Genomic DNA, 13,686 nt, shown 5'->3' with positions numbered 1-13,686 from the left:
GGGTATGGACCAGAGGCCGGAGGCTTCAGGTTTTGTGGTGCTGGAGGGCATAAAGGCTCTTCCCATACTGTGCAGAAGTTTCCCATAAAAGAGCTCCATTCCCAGCCACAGAGCCTGGCTTGCCCAGGGAGTGCAGCTCAGGGATGGTTCTATATCCTGTAACACCAAGCTGCTCATGTTGGCAGATTCTTTTTTAAGTGGAGGTGTCAGATTGTCCAGCCTGGTGAAGGAATCCAATTGGCAGGAGAGTGACTTGATTCAATAAGCAGAATTTTAAAATCACCATGGTTCTGTGTTTAACAGCCAGATTCTACAAAAATAGCTCCAGCTCTAAACAATTTCCCTCCCCACCCTCCATGTACTATCCCTTTTGGTCCTGCATGTCCCTATCTCCCCAAACTGCCTTGTTTTGTCTGGTACCAGTTGGCACTGGGGCTGCTCTACCTGTTCCCTGCAGGAATCAGCTGAGTCACACCAAGGCACCTGTGCACTGATGGGAGCCCAAGGCTGGGTGGCCAAGGAGGACACAGCATCTTGGTGCCTGGTGCTCCTGCCCACTTTGTGTGCCCCCTCAGGGACTCCAGGGAGGGAGACTCCAGGAATGTGCAGAGAGATGGCAGAGGTCGATCTAAATCTCTCTATGGGAACAGCCAGGCAGGGAGGACCCACATCCCCCAAAGTGACCTGTGGACCTTGCCCAGGGGAGTTTTGGAAAGGGTCAAATTCAGTCACCATGAACAAGGAACTTTGTCCACTTGTTGCTGTCACACTCTGAGCCCTGAGAACCTGTAAGTCCAATGGGAGTTTAAAACACTCCCTTTAAAATGGGACCTGCAAATACTTTTGCAAGGCAAGAGAAATTCCCTGTGCTGTAGCCCTAAGCCTGCTCCAGTGCAGCTCCTCACTGTCGGCAAAGTTCCATGACTTTCTTTGGTCTCTTTTTTTTCCCCCTCATTCTCTCTGTTGAGGGGGATGAGGACACAAGTCACCTGCCTGCACTGCTAGTTGTTCCTGGCAGGGATAGGGCAGCTCTGCCACTGCTCAGAGGTGTGGCTGAGTCTTTTCTCCTTGTATTTGCAGAGTTCTGTTTCCTTGTGCACTGACTTGGGCTGAGTTTGGGCATTTCACATTCCTACTGGCTTGGAAGCTTTTTTCCAAAGGTATTTCTTCCCTTCTCCTCACCTGTGCTCTTCTTCATACTTTTCCTGCTTTGAGCAAAGCATCACTGATGGTTAGTGGATCCCTCCTCAGTGGGGAACATCACTTTGATTTGTGTTATGTGACACTACGCGGTTTGTTCCCAGCATGTTCTGCAAGGAAAGAGCTTGGAGGCGGCCGATCGCAGTTGTCCAGGCCCAAGTCTCCTGGTGATCTCCCTCCACGTGCTCTGCCGGCTTTCCTTTCTGCGGCGAGTGTCCAGCAGCAGCTGGGAAGACAGGAGATAATGGGAGAAGGTAGTGTGAAAACACCATTCTTTGTGGGACTCTCAGCATGGCCAGCAGCTCCCAAGATCCTCAGTGCCAACCTGCCCACAAGGTGTTGTTGGAGGAGTGTCCCAGAGCAGTGCTGGGGAAGGTGGGGAACCCCACAGACCCCCTGTGCTCCCTGGGAGGGGAGATGGCTCCATGGTCCCAACTGTCTCTGCACACGGCAGCAAGCCTGGCGGAGAGAGGACAGAGGCATGCAGTGAGGGCTGCTAGGTATGAATCTGGTAACTGCTGTGATTTGGGTCTGCCGTCTACAAACCTGTTGCTTTCTTTTTCAAATGTACCCTCATCACCTCAAACCAGCACAGATGTGACTGAAGTTTCAGGCAAAACTGCACTACAAATGTTGCCCCTTTCCTTCTTTTCTACATTCTGCCATTGGATTTATCATTTCCTTTCCATTGCAGGTCTGCCGTCTTCTGGCTGGAGTGTTTTTTATACCCTGTATTATAAGGAAACCCACACACAGGGAAAGCAAGAAAGAAGTAAATGGAAAACAAACCACAGACCCAGCCATTAATCCTTCTGGGGAAAGCATGGCCTGGGCTGCATTCTTCAGCATCTAGACCCATTGTGGGATACACAATGAAAGGTGAAAATGGACAGCAGAGTACTAAAGCAAAGAGGGAGCAAAGATTAACATGGGGACTTGGTGGGCTAAGTATAGGCAATTCTTCCCTTCTCCAGTGACTTCTAGAAATGGTGGGGGGAATTCTGCAGCCAATATGATTTGGTTGATACCCAAAATATAACGTAGAGATCTGACAGTAGGGATTGCAGGTAGAAGATTAGGAATTCTCTGGCACAGCTGTCATATTATACTAAGCCTGTTACTTCTCTGTAATCCTAATTGATGCTCTCTCTATTCTGAGCCAGGTTCTCTGGTCGGCCATCATTCCGGGGGGTCTGCTGCTGCTCTCACACTGGAGCCTGTTCTTTTGTGCCTTTCCATGAGGAGCAGCTGAAATCATGAGTTAAATGTTGCTGATATTAGAGAGGACTCCTGGCATCTGCCCCAGACAGAGAAATCAACATGTAATTCATTAAAGATACCCATACCTATACTGCAAACACGTGTGTCCCAGATGGTGCCAGTTCCCATCAGATTCCCATAAGAGGGAGCAGGAAGGGTCCATCCCTACTGAATGCAGACCCCTGTCCTGATGGAACCACCCTGGCTCATCTCCCTGCAGCCTGGCAGAGATGCTCACAGACCTCTCCCAACTTGGTCTACATTTTGACCCCAAACTGCCAAGGAAGGTACCAAATCAATGTATTTTTTGGAAGGGAAGGATGTGGCCTGAGATCTGGTGTCTCAAGACTATGCACCTTGGACAGTGCTGATCTAGACATTGTCTTACTCGCAGCATTTTTCAAATTGTGTGATTTCCTACAGTTTACAACTACACACAGTAGCTAGAAGTTATGACATGTACCTGACTTTAAAGGACACTGTCATTTAGAAATGCTATGTACATGTTCTGCAAATGTTGTCATAACCAATGTTTTATAGTCTTAGACTGCAATTAATGGGGACAAAAATGGTTCATAATGGTTTGTAGTCTGAGAATACTAGAATAGTTTAGGTCTGTATTTTTTTTCTAAATATAGAATTTTATATTTACTCAAAATAGATCTGTTTGCAGGTTGTGAAGTATTTAATACAGAACACAAGATAAATGCAGTGAGTGGATCTTGACTTGCATCAGGTAATCAAAGCAGGCAGAAAGGGAGGCAAGTGCAGTATGTCGGACAGTGGGTCTTTAACCATGCAGAAAGGTGCAACAGATCAGAAAGTGTCATTATTGTTTCTATTCCTCTGTGGTCTGCAAAGTGCTGGGAGCAGCACCTTGAAGCAGGGAGTGGGGCTGTGTGGGGCCAGGCTTTCCTCCCTATAGGCCATGGACCTCCGAGGCAGCTCAGCGGACCAGTGCAAGGCTTCCGTGCCACCTTGCTGGAGGAGCGGGACAATCCCGTGTCCCCCAGAGCCCCCACAGGGATGGAGTCTGCAGGGGCTTGTGCCCAGCTGGGGCCCAGCGTGCAGCAGGGAGGGGTGCTGAGCTCTCAGCGGGTGGTGCTGGCACTGGGGGCAGAGCTGGGCTCCCGCTCTCCTGCAGCAAAGGCACTGCTGGGTGCAGCTCTGGAGACTGGCACTGATGCACTTGCATTGCACGGCCATCACTTTCTCAAATAGATATGTCACTTATGTTTTCCTTAATTAAAATTTCTATTTTAAATTTCTAAAGGCTAGTCCTGCCTCTTCACATGCCTCCCTGAACATATGTCTGACCATGGAGCTGTGTGGTGGCTGTTGTCAGAACCCAGGAATGCAGCCTCAGGAACAAAGCCCTGCACAGGCAAATTTGGCAGAACCTGGGCAGTGTCTGGAGCAGCAGTTAGGAATCTGGGATTGGGAGCTGGCCACGCTGTTATTGACTGGTCTTGCATTCCCAAGAGGACAAATCAGGGCCTTGATTGCCAGGTTTGCTGTTTTAAAAAGCCTTTGCTTTAATTAATGTACAGCCTAAGTGTCATTGTTCTCTTCTCCATTCTGGATTGTTTTTCAGAAAACAAGACCAGTTTAGGAAATTTAAATTTCTCCTAAAATAAAAATTTTATCTAGAGAAGTCCCTCTGTGCTTCCATTCTTAGTATATACCAAATTTATTTACTTCTGTAGTTGAAATTGCATTACTAAAGAACATAAAGTTTCTTTAATGTTGTTTGATGTTCTTTGTCTGGTTTTGAATGGAAGTTGGGATTATGTGACCATCTTGTGGCTGTAACACTTGTCAGTTCATTTAAATTAATATTTTAGTTTCTTATTTATTATCGCAAGGTTTATTGGTTTGTTAGAAGTAATACCCAAATTTGTGATGCTGAGAAGGAAAAGCTGCAGCGTGAGCCCACCTGGAATTCTTGGCATAGGAGAAATGCATTGGGACCAACCATGGATGGGCAGGTTCCAGCGCTCCAGTGGTCTGTCTGTCTGTGTGTCTGTTTGTGTGTCTCATGATTTTCAGGTTGCTTTTCATATCCTGATGCAACTGAAAAGTCAGCCTTTTTTTAGAAAAGTGTAGAATCTAATGAGCAGTGTGTCTGAAAACCTCAGCTGTTCCCAGGACACAGGTGAGTGATACAAACCTGGCACAAGCAGGTGACATGTGGAGATGGGTGTCTTGGAAATAAAACATGAAAGGAATCACACAGTGATCTAGGGTGGGCAGTTCACAGGGCCAGAGAGTTGGAGACTTTTACAAAACCACCTTGTTCTTCACCTGGTGCCAGTGGGCTTCAGTTCACAAAGAAAGTAGCTGGAAAAATTAGCCAGAAATAGTTGACCTTTCAAAAGGCCTCTAAAATACAATTACCTGATGTTCACCAAATTGGTTCATGTGCTTCCCACTCTAAATGATTTTCTAGATTCACCCATGTGTGAATAGCAGTCTGATTTTATGGAAGAGGGAAATGGAGGAAAGAAACTTCAGAAAGGAGAGCAATACGCCAGGGAATTTTACTGGTTGTTTGCTTCAGGGGAAGAAAAGGGCAAATAGATGCAGCCACCTCAAAGTAGCCTTTTGACTTTGAACTTTAAAGGAGCATGGGAGAGCTCTGAGGTATTGACAGCACTCGACAGAAGCTGTTCCATGGCGATAGGTAGGAAATTTAGGATCCAGCGGAATTTGCTTTCTTAGCCAGATGACAAATTCTTTTTTTCCCCCCAGTACAGCAAAATTACTACAGCCCCCATTTTCCTTACTGCCTTTTCTTTCTTTCTGCCCTGGGTTGTCTGGTGCAGGAGATCCCATGCCTGTGTGGCCACAGTGCTCACGCCGGGAGCTGGCCATGCCCCCTCTGCAGAGTTTCAGCTCTGACCCTGCACCAAAGCAAGAGAGTTATCTGGGGCTGCAATCTCTAGTGGGCTTTAGGCAAAATACTTTTCTAAGGAAATTATTTCTATGGTTGGCACAAAAGTGCCTCTACCGTGCACCTTTCCAGTGGCGGCTGTGCCCAGGTGCACACAGCAGTCTGGCTTCAATAGTTCACCCTTCTCTTCACTGCCCCCCTGCTCTGATCCCCCCAGCAATGAGGGGCAAAGTGGGGGCAGAGACCACTCCCCATTGTGGGAAAGCAGCAGCATTCAAAAGCCCAAAGACTTTTTGAAACCAGGGAATGGGATTTCCACATATGATGAGAGAGCATATTGTGCAATAGAAACTACATTTGTATGGAAGAAAATTATTTTCAATACCTTGGAACTTGAAGACTTCCATGAACAAAAGCAAGTGACAATTCCCTTCCCCATCTGCATTATCTGACAAAACAAACAAGGTCCCTGAGACAGGTCAGACAAGAGCATCAATGTGGCAGTTGTAGCGCTGAAGCACTTTTCATTTGGTCAAGTATCTAAGTATCTTTGTGGGGAAAAATCCCCGAAGTTTTAACTTTGGATCCAAAGCATTAGACTTGTGATTCCACAGAATTTTGTGACTTTGGAAATGTTCTATTGTTTTTCAGTATAAGCTCATGAACCTGGAATGAAATTGTCCCTTGGGGACAAAACAAAACAGATGAAAAATAAATGCTCGTGTCAGGTCTGGAGACCAAGGGGGTCCTGAGCCATGGTCTTTAATGTGTTTCTTTTCCATCAAGTTCAGGAGCAACTTTGAGCAGGATTTGCTGCAGTTGAGGGAGACAGAAAAAAAAGCTCATATCAAAAATAAAAGAAGAACCCTGAATAAGATTTTTCAAAAAGCCGTTTATTTTCCTATATAAGACATCCAGATTCAAAAGTGAATGGTGAGTCAGGAGTGCACTCAGGTACATGGTTCCAACAGCAGCTCCCAGGCTCCTCTGACTGGGGCTCTGCTGGAAGGCAGGTCAACTCGAGCTCACAGCAGCATAAACATGGGATGATGCGGAGCTCCTCAGGCTTCTGCCTCCTCCTTTTGGAGGCCACACAATGTGCACGTCGTGTTCCTGAATTCATGCCTCTTCTGGCAATTTGTTTGCCTGATTCTTAAATGTCTGTGTTCATCTTGGTCTACACCAGTGCCCAGAGCTCTGCCAAGCTGCCAGCAGCTTGCTGAGACCATGGACAGATGCCTCAGCTTCCCACTGAGACTGCGCCCATGTCTCTGCCTCCCTGCCTGTTGCCAGCTGATCCCAAAGGACCTGAGGAGCTGCCAGGAGGGTATCAAGAGTGCAGCCACACAGAAATGCACTCCCCATGTTCTAAGTGCGGTGTGCTGAGGAGCTAACCCTGGGAGAGAGACTGAAAGATGAGAGTTTCTCCCGGAGCCTGCTTTTAACTCTCCATGGCCCTGTTTGGGAACAGGCTGTAGTCACTACATGCCTTTAGCTTGAACTTGCACTTCATCAGTCTGGGAGGAAGAATGGAAGAAATGTTCTGAGAGAAAATTCCATTTATGTCTTCTGCCACCTGCTAATGGCATATGTGAGCTGCTGCGTGCCAGTAGCCGATGGCAAAGATAACATCACTGTGGAGAAAATTGTGCAGTGCTGAAAATGAGACTCATGTTCCAGATGACCCGATAGTTCAGCTCCTGCTGGGGCCGGGTGTGGGGCCAAGCTTTGCTCACCAACACTCACACAGACACATTCAGTGTGATGGCCTTGTTGGAATCCCAGAAATTAAATTTTTTAGGGCAGGCAAAAGGATAAAAGCTGAAGAGCTTCTGTTCACATCCAGCCCCAAATCAGGCTTTTCTGCATATACCTCCAGCCTAATTACTATGAGCCAGAGCAAGGGAGGCTGACAGGTGGGAACAGCTGTCAAAGTGCCGGGTAAAGCTACTGGTCTGAAAACTGACATAATGGCAGAGTAGACATGGTGGGCAGCTCTTTAGAAGTAAACATCCATTTACAATGGGATTGTAGAAATATTTGAAGCACTCAACAGCAAGATCCTTGTTGCTTTTCACATTCATGCTGCCTGCAGTTTTTGCTCAGTGAGGGAATTCATAGTGTTTTGTGTGAACCAAGAAGTAATTGTGAGCAACTACTTAAATAGCCCTAATTATGTTTGGAGAAGGCTGGTCCCTGAAAGCAGCTAGGATCTGTGAATAAACATATTGTCACAGGTGACCACCTGCTCTATGCATATGGATCTAAAAAAAAGCCACTTTGCTAAGTTTAAATACCTCAAAGAAAAGCTGAGCAGACCCCAGACACCAGCAGCCATGCCTGCCAAAGCAGCATTGCATGGGGCTCAGCACGGGGAGCATGGCTCGGGGCCTTGCGACCACAGCACATTCCACCAGCCCGAGGTGTCCTCTTGGGGGGCCAGGGCCTTTAAATACCCTATGGACAGAGAAAGGTAAAGAGACTGGGTCCCCTGAATGGGGGATGGACAAGCCTAGAGGCTTACCTTGCTTAATCCTTGGGCAAACACAGTCAGTGTCTGCTGAGTCCAGCAGCTGCTCCCACCTGCACCAGCACCAACCCCACCTGTGCCAGCACTGCCCGGCACAGCCGGCCCAGAGCTCCCAGGGGACAGAGGGCACCTGCTCACAGCCTGGAACCTCCTGGGAGTGGAGAGCACCTGTTCTTCCAGCTTGGCTGTGGCCCTTAGCAGAATTTTTGAAAGAGAAAGTCTGTGACAGAGCAAATGTGAAGCTATTGAACATGTTCAGCCCTTCAGCATAGGGGTTGAAGAGTTCACAGTGACGGCTGAGATAAGGCCAAGCCTGGTGGTGGGCCCCAAGCTGCCCCTGCTCCACCGGCCTCCTCCTCCTCCTGCAGTGAGCACCCAGCTGCCTCACCCCACCATTAACCACATCTAGCTTCAGCACAACTTAACAGCATAGAATTATAATATCTTATGACATGGAAATGGGTCAGAAACAAACTCTGTGCCTTTCTGTATTAACCTGGTGGTTCTTTTAACAGCTAGAAAAAATTTCTTAGTATTTGTGGTAATCAGTCACATTTCTTTCCTTTTTGTTCTGTTTTGATCACTGACTGCTTTCAGCACTCCTCGTGCATGGCTTTGCTCAGGGCTTGCGCATTTCTTCACAACCAGCTCCTGTTACTGCAATACATTGAAGTCAGTGCTAGTGATGGTCACTGTGCAGGGCTGTGCTGAGTCAGCAGCTGCTGGAAGCCCTGTTCAGCATTTTCCCTCCAGGGCTAGCAATGTCCCAAAGAGCCACGGCAGGAAACAAGATGGCTACAGCATCACTCATCTCAGTTTAATTTACTGTCAGATTAAATAAATTTTTTAATCCCCTGTGATAAAAATCTTTGTGATCTCTGTAGTGGATAAAGATATTTGGTCCGGCCAAGTAGCCAGTTTTAAACCAGGCAGTATAAACTCCTTTTTCACAAAGGCAGGTGATTTTGTAATCACTGTATATGCTATATCCCACCAGGAAATTGTTATTCTATAACATCAGCTGCAACACTAAATTTGCTTAGGATTTCGTTGGAATAGTTCGAGTTTTTGGTTTGCTTCATTACCACATCAGAAAGCTGAGTTTCTCTACTATGTGAACAAAAGAGATGAGAGCAGCATATTTTACAAGAATGATGAGCAAGCATCTTCAGTTAGATGAAGATGGGAAGTCTTGTGGTCAGACACCCACTTAAGAGACATACAACTTAGATTGTTTCCACTACTGAACAGATTTTTTAATATTATCTTTAAGCCCCATCTTCCCCATTTAGGACTTTGTGAGGTTCAAGCAATTCATATTTCCTAAATTGATTTCTCACTGCCTCCTATAATCATTCTGGCTGGGTAGGTTTGCTCTTTTGCAACAACCAGATTTAAATATGAGCCAACCTGGAAGAAATAAGTAGCACAGGATGTATAAGCTCTCACTGAGAGAATACCCTCTAGTGCACCTATTTAAAGAATTTATGTTTAATTATGGTGTTATGAGCACTGGTCACGTGCAAGGAAAGCATTGCTTTCCTCAGCTGACACAGATCTGTTCAGCTCAGAAAAGCCAGGATACAGCAGAAAATGTTGTGATGATATCCATTCTCCTCTTGGGCTGGGATATGCAAAGCTCCTCTCAGGAATGACTAAGTGCTTTCCTCCTGGTGTGTTACAGCAGCTTTCCAAGGACCAACCCATGGGTACACAAGAACTCATAAGACAAACACCTTGAGCTTCTAGACTCCTAACTTATTCCCAGGAAACTTCATTACTGACATACACAGTGATGAGAACCTCCTTTGCATTCCCCCATGCACATCTTCTGAAGGATGTACTACAGAGAGGGACAGGATGGCATTTCCTAGCTTTCATCAACATAGATCACTGTACCAGAGCAGCCCTTTGTTTTGTAATAGCAATGATAACATTGGGCATATACCTCCTGTTTCCAATAAAGAGTCCTCGTTGCATGGCCCAGAACCGAGCACAGCTGAAGCACAGGCTTCGCCTGACATTCCCATTTCGCATCACTCTGGGCAGGGCAGGGAAAGCACTTACAGTGACCCTGGCTACTGCAGGGGAGATACATTCCCCAAAGGCTGTTGGCACCATATATTCAATCCCTCAGCACCAGCAGACACAGGTCAGTGACAAGACAGGTGAAAGAATAAGGCCTGAGGTCAGTAGATGTCCAGTACAGCCACTGAAGCTGCCTGCTTCCAGGAGCTGAGGCTGCCGCTCTTAAGGAAACAAAACTCCTGCCTGGTAGTATACATCTTCAGTCATCACACAAAAAATTTTAAAGCCAAACAACAATCACCTAGCCAAGTGTTTAGGGTGGAAAAATATCAAAAATCAAGATGAGACGGACATGGTATGTCTCCTGCCTTGAATTCCTGGGAATGTTTGTTGGTGGCATGCCTGGTTATGGCGTGCTGGTTGGACACGGGGCCAGGACCGTGCTGTTCATCTACCAGCCTGATCCCCATCCTTCCTTTGGCTGAAGGAGATGCAGGTTAAGCCTGGGTGGGACAACTGCCAGGTATTAGGAAAGATCACTTACGCCCACAGGTCACTTCCCCACCAAGGCGTACCTTGTTCCAGGGGTGTTACAGCCCTCCCCAGTTGTGTGGGATCTCAAGGGGGTTGAGAAAGCCCATGGAGCAAATAAGGTGAATGGCACCAAACTTTCCAGGGGAATCAATTTTGGTGAATGTTGCCCACCTATAATTCAGAGGCACTCTTTGCAGTGAGGCAGTGCAGGCAGGCAGAGCAGTGTTCATGTCAGAATGGTGCAGGTCCTTTTGCTGTGCTACAGCTGAAGCCCATAACGTGGAGAAAGAGAACCTCAGTCACAGGGCTGAGCAGGCAGGGTCAGATCCTGCCACAGTTTTGTCTCATAACTAGACAGACCCCATACTTTTCAAGTTGCAGAACTTAAGCTTTTTGCATATCAGCTTTACAAATGCTAGTCAGTGGTTTTGCCACTTTTCATCTATTAAACTTCTTGGGTTTATCCATGTTCCATCCGGAGTTCCATCCATTAAACTCTAATTTTTCTGCCCTTCCTCACTTGTGAGTGGAAGAGGTCACCTTCACAGAGACTGGTTCAGGGGAGAGTGGTAGTAGCCATGGAGTGCCCTGTCCAGTGACGTCTCAAATGAAAGATAGGATGGCTCTGAAAAGCATGATAAGTCTTTGAAAATTAAGATAATACCAATGCAGGCCCATACCTGCTGCTAGCGTGTGAGATTCAGAAGTGCTGCTGCTGAACAGCATTTCCATGCCAGGAACCGGCACCAGCTGCTATGGATGCAAATCAGTCCTGCAGCTGATCCTACAGCATGGGTTCTGGACTCCTCCAGTTCTTGGACTCTTTCACCTCTGCATCACCAGGATTTCTTCAGCACGGTCATTAACAGCTCACACATACCTGCCACACCTTCCAGCACACGCCTCTGCATTCCTCGTCCTGCTCCAAGATCTGCTTTGTTTATGGACTCAGCTCTTGGAGCTCACACTCACTGTGTGATTCACATGGGATCAAGTTATATGAAGTGCTGGCAAGTTGTGGTCATGATGGATTTAGCCCTGTCCTTGAAAGAACAGATCCTGTCACATAACCAGTTGGGATGTGTTTTACAACTTGCATAGAGAAAAAATGTACTGGAAATACCTTATCTGTAGTGACAATCTCTGGACCTCAGTACACATAGAAATCCAGTGATGTCCATCGTTTGACATGCATTTGTCTGTTCTGTAACCTGTGACCAGAGTTCACAAGCTTTCTCCCAGCCTCTGCTCAGCTTATAAAGCTTTTCCTGCCATCTGTCACATTTGCCAAGTCTCCAATCCCTGAGTGCTGCCAGTATTTACAGCTCTCAGAGCTGCTGGGGCAGACAGGTCTGTGTGCAGGGATGCAGTACCTGGGAGCTCTGATGGAATAAGCTGAGGGCCCCAGCACCTGATCCTGGAGGGTGCCTGGACTGAAAATGGCACAGGCCAGATGGAAAATGATCCCACCTTCTGCCTTTCTCATCATTGTTCTTACACGGCACAGCAAACCAGAACCTTAGACCAGCACAACTCCTGTTGTTGCTTGCTCTGCAGTCTAGGAAAAAAACAACCCAGCTCCTCATTTCCACACAAGTGGGAACCAGTAGTGGTTGGCAAATTTCTAGACTTGGCCAAGGGAAAGATCTGAGTCCTTGCTTAATATTAAAAAACTCTGCTTAGGCTGGTTTCATTTTCCATCTTTTTATTCTACTCTCCAATTTTATGTCTCTGTTTTTAAGGTTTACATAGCATCAACTGCTTCTCAAATAGCTCTGTCCTTTAACTAGACTTATGAGCTGTTTACCTAACATGTTACCTGATAATAATTAAAATTATAATGTGGTCTGGAGAAAAAAAAAACAAGAAGTGCTATCTCGGAAGTGTTTGTGAATTTTTACAGTAGACGAGGTGTCCCCAGGCTCTGGGTGGGAAAGATGCCTCACAGATTACCCTCAGTTTCCCCAGCCCCCTTTCTGAACATGCAGGTTGGTGTATAGATAGAGAACTTGTTCATTGTAAAAAGGATGTTACCGACAGCTTCACTTCAGGCGCTGTGCAGAAGAGCTTCATTTGGGAGAGCTGCCCAGGAGCGGGGATGGAAACACAGTAGTCAGGGGCTCTGGGAAGAGAAGCCTCTGTTGACATCAGCGTGAGGGTGTGCTGGTCAGGGGCTCTGCCAGCCTTCTCAAGGGCAGGATGGCCTGGTGGTAGGAAAGGGCTGTTCTCTGGGACTGATCCCAGCTCACACCTGCTTTGAGGCTGTGGATTCCTTTTGTTGGCTCCCTGCAATACTGTTTTCATTTAGTAAATGACACACCTGGAGAGGTGATATTGCTCCTGACTGCTGCAGAAACTCTTCTGACCACACACCAGCATAAGGCTTTCCCACTCTCTGTTTTGTTTTCTACTCTGAGCTCTGCAGTCTCACACCCATGCTATGCTGGCATACACAAAACTGCACTTTAAAAGTGACCACTCTGTGACCATCACAAAAATCCCTCCTTCTGGTATTTTTGCTAGCAACAGTCCCCAGAACACAGGCCTTAACAAAGGGAACATATTCCCTACTGATGTGCCAGACAAAAGTTCATGGCTTTGTCTTGCTGAAAAAGAAGTCTTGATTATTCATGCAGTTCCCAATGAGTCACTCCACACCCTTGAATTATTTCTGACAGATGTGAAATGCCTACTGCTGAATTCCTACTCCAAGGAACCTTTTGCATGACTGGTTTATCAGTGAATGTGAGCAGACTCATGATTTAGAGTGCTTCATCATCATGGCATGTGTAAGACTGAACACAATGACTAGGGAAACCAGACCCACCTATTTTTGGTCATAGGTTCAGAGCCTCCAAAATCTGCCAGCAGCCACACAAGAGGTGCTCACAGAGGGCTGGGTGTGTGCACAGGGAAACCCAGTTTACCCTGAAACTCTCAAAAATGGGTTGGCTGAGCGCATATGAATTCACTCTCAGGGATGATACGGAGACTGAGGTGCTAACCTGAAGGCCAGTTTCTGTCACTTTGCACCTTCTTGCTTTCTCTTTGCTGCCAGGAGTGTTTTTCCCACTGGCTACATACTCAGCTGTGGTGCAAGTCACATGTGGTCCCTGTCCCTGTGCAAGCCAAGGAGATCAGTCCTCCCCAGCAGTGAGGGTATGCCCAGCTTGCTGCCCATAGCCTGCTGGGCTACCCCAACATCCTGCAAGCTGGAAGTGCTCTCTGCTGTGTTTCCCTA

At 46.9% G+C, this 13,686-nt stretch overlaps 1 long non-coding RNA gene across 5 annotated transcripts in view; it reads left to right on the top strand.

The window, feature by feature from the left end:
* LOC108446783 overlaps positions 1-12,328 on the top strand; it is a 47,598-nt gene extending 35,270 nt beyond the window's left edge. For 4 of the 5 annotated variants that reach the window (XR_001862085.1, XR_001862084.1, XR_001862083.1 and 1 more), the window contains 3 exons: positions 1,081-1,160; positions 1,305-1,454; positions 1,895-12,328. This is a non-coding gene — a long non-coding RNA (uncharacterized LOC108446783). The remainder of the gene's footprint in view (positions 1-1,080; positions 1,161-1,304; positions 1,455-1,894) is intronic. The other variant, XR_001862086.1, reaches the window with a different exon arrangement.
* The last annotated feature ends 1,358 nt before the right edge of the window (positions 12,329-13,686 follow it).

This window comes from Corvus brachyrhynchos, unplaced genomic scaffold, assembly GCF_000691975.1.
Source record: "Corvus brachyrhynchos isolate BGI_N302 unplaced genomic scaffold, ASM69197v1 scaffold544, whole genome shotgun sequence".
Taxonomy (NCBI): Eukaryota; Metazoa; Chordata; class Aves; order Passeriformes; family Corvidae; genus Corvus; species Corvus brachyrhynchos.
This window is presented reverse-complemented; position numbering and strand designations above follow the sequence as displayed.